Source organism: Ammospiza nelsoni, chromosome 9 (assembly GCF_027579445.1).
Source record: "Ammospiza nelsoni isolate bAmmNel1 chromosome 9, bAmmNel1.pri, whole genome shotgun sequence".
Taxonomy (NCBI): Eukaryota; Metazoa; Chordata; class Aves; order Passeriformes; family Passerellidae; genus Ammospiza; species Ammospiza nelsoni.
In genome coordinates, this window is record NC_080641.1 from 3,704,132 (window position 1) to 3,706,950 (window position 2,819).

Here is a 2,819-nt window from a genome sequence, read left to right on the forward strand (position 1 = left end):
ACCTATGTCTGCTCTGTCTCCATCTGCAAAGCCTTGTGGTCACTCTGGTACCCTCCTGGGCAGCAGAGCTTGTGCCCCGCATAGCAGCAGCTGCCTGGGCCAGTGGGTTTCTCTCTGCTCTGCTGCTCATAGCCAGGACATTTTCCCTGCCCCTCTGCCAGGGCAATGCCCTGCGCCAGTTCTGCTGTGAGGCTTCCCCAGGGCAGTGCCAGCGGCAGCGGCTCCCTCAATGGAGTAACTGGAGGCAGAGAAAACCAGCAAGCCCTTGGTTAGCATCTGTGACAGCCGGTGACAGCCGGTCTCCTCGCTCACTCTCAAACTGGTCCTAGTCCAACCAGAGCTGGGCAGAGCAGTTCTCATTAGGTCTGGGCACCAGAGTGTTGCCACCCTCACATCTCTGGGTATTGCTGCAGCTGCACCTGGCTCAGGGACTGGGCAGACCTTGCAGCCGGCCAGTACCACCCTCCCGAGCTGCACACAGCTGGGCCCCAAGGAACATCCAGATCAAGTAGACCTGGCATCCTTCTTCCACCCCAGACATGGGGAAACCCCAGAGTCCCATTCCACCACAGAACTGGGTAGACCCAGCAGCCCCATCCAACCCAGAAACCAAATTTCAACATCAAAAAATATATTTTTGACAAAAATAAACTGTTTTAGTTTTTTTTTTTTAAATAGACGCATTTCTACATTGAAGAAAGAAACTCCTTCGGAAATACATTTTTTAAACTGTTTTTGGATCGGACCCACAACACCACAGTGGTGATCACAGCCAGCATCTGCTCTTGGCTCTGCCTGCACACCCACCCATCCACCCACTCAAATTGCCACCACCAGACCCCACACAACCCACAGCAAACAACCTGGGTGGGGGGATGGTGTAGGGGCAGCAGAGCCTGGCATGAAGTGACCAGAACCTAGGCCGAGCTCCCCTGCACACCGGGAGAGAGCAGGAGAGCGGAAATCCAGACACAAGGACAAACGCACGGAGGGAGACATAGAGACATAAATACAGAACACAGCTTTGCTGACAGGGTTTTTTATTATTCAGGGGAAATGGCCCTGGGCTCAGAGGGATCCTCCAGGATCGATCATCTCCTCTTGCCACCGGAGGAGGACAGGACACAGATGTCAGCACCACTTAGAATCCTAAAACACAAAGCCCAAAACGTCACCCTTCTGTTTCCATTGGGATGTGAGAGGGCCCACTCCTGTCCCTACAGGCACAGCTCACCTCCTCATGGGTCAGGCGGGTCCTGCTGCCCCAGAAAACAACACCCCTGCTTCAATACTTAACACAGAGTGGACTGGGAATAAAGACAACGTTAGAGACACACTCAGGGCATAGGCCTGGACTGGGTGGCAGGGGAGAGCAGGGGGCCTTGGGGAAGGGGCTGTGGCAGCAATGGGGTGCAGGAGCCGCTGTGCTGCTGCCCAGAAGAACTGGGCTCCTGGCCATGAGCCACAGCTGGGGCAGGGGTGTGCCCTGGCTCATCCAGGGGGTCCTGGGGTGACAGGGATGGAATGCAGCAGGGCCCTGGGCAAAGGCTTCACTGGGGAGGAGCCCTGGGGGAGGGCATTGTCTGGGCTGTCAGGAGGGGTGCACTGGGCTGTGCTAGGACAGACTGGGATGGCCTGGGCTGTGGTGGCCATGCAAGGGGAGGGTCTGACACCGGCAGAACTCGTGGTACCCACCAGAGGCGTCTCCAGGACCACAACATTGTCTAAATCCAACTGCAGAGAGACCAGGAGATGTCCCCAGTGCCAGCAAGGGATGGGGGGAACCCTCTGCCCCCCAGTTCCCTGAGGGGATGCCCTCCAATGCCAGCAGACCACTCACCTCCCAGAGATCATCTTGGGTTCCTTCCAGGAGTGCCTGGAAAGGAGAACAAAGGCTGGGTCTGAACTGGACCTCGTGGCACTGTGGGGGGACATGGGTGCAGGGAGAAGGGTGCGGGCAGAGGGATGGGAATTCAGGGCCTCCAAGGAGATCTGTTTGAGGTGGGGGGAGATCCAGAGACACTGATCTGGGGTCACTTGAGGGCTCAGAGGACAGGGCTGGGAGTGTGGAAGGAGCAGGGTGTGAGGTACAGGGGAGGAGAAAGGAATTGATATGTAGGGACATGGGAGTGCAAGGGAGGGGCTTGGTGGGGACAGAAGAACGAGGATGGGTGGGGACAAAACCAACAGTACTGGGAGATGGTGTGGGAGTGGAGGGTGAGTCAGGGAATTTACAGGGGGACCCCTCTGCAGTGGCCAGGAAGAAAGACAAAGGATTGAGGGGGGACATGGAAGGAAAGGCCTCAGGAAGGGTCAGTGGGAGGGCAGCTGGGGACCCTGAATGGGACACAGAGGAGGGACCAAAAGGGTGGGATGGGAGGCCAGAAAGGGCAGGATGTGGCGACAGCGTTTGGCTGGTGCCTCACCTTGGCCTGTGCTGGCGGGCACAGCAGGATGGAGAAGAGCAGGGCCACGCTGAGCACAGCCACCTTCATCTTCCTCTGGCTCTGGGCAGCGCTGCTTGAGGCTCCAGCAGGTGAGGAGCACCTTTATCCCTGCCGGGACTCCTCCCTGCACCCTCCCTGCCAGCCCCCAGGCCAAAGCCCGGCTTGGCACAGCCCCAGCCCTGGCCACAAGCCTAGCCCTGGCACAGAGTCCATCCCACCCACCTGTGGCACGGATCCAGCCCTTTTGCCTGGCATCCCTCCAGCTTCCTGCACAGGGCAGCTGCCGCTGGAAGGGCCCGGGCACCTGTGGGGCTAAGGGGGGCAGCCAGGGAGCCAAAGGCACCTGAGGACCCTGTGGGGACAATCCCCAGT

General features: G+C 58.6%; 1 long non-coding RNA gene across 1 annotated transcript; it reads right to left on the reverse strand.

Moving 5' to 3' along the window:
* Positions 1 to 1,023: 1,023 nt before the first annotated feature.
* Positions 1,024 to 2,536, reverse strand: LOC132077260 (uncharacterized). The gene is made up of 5 exons (XR_009419027.1): positions 2,427 to 2,536; positions 1,841 to 1,876; positions 1,696 to 1,734; positions 1,235 to 1,307; positions 1,024 to 1,149 (listed from the first exon to the last, which is right to left on the reverse strand). It is a non-coding gene; the product is annotated as an uncharacterized LOC132077260 (long non-coding RNA).
* Between the last annotated feature and the right edge of the window lie 283 nt (positions 2,537 to 2,819).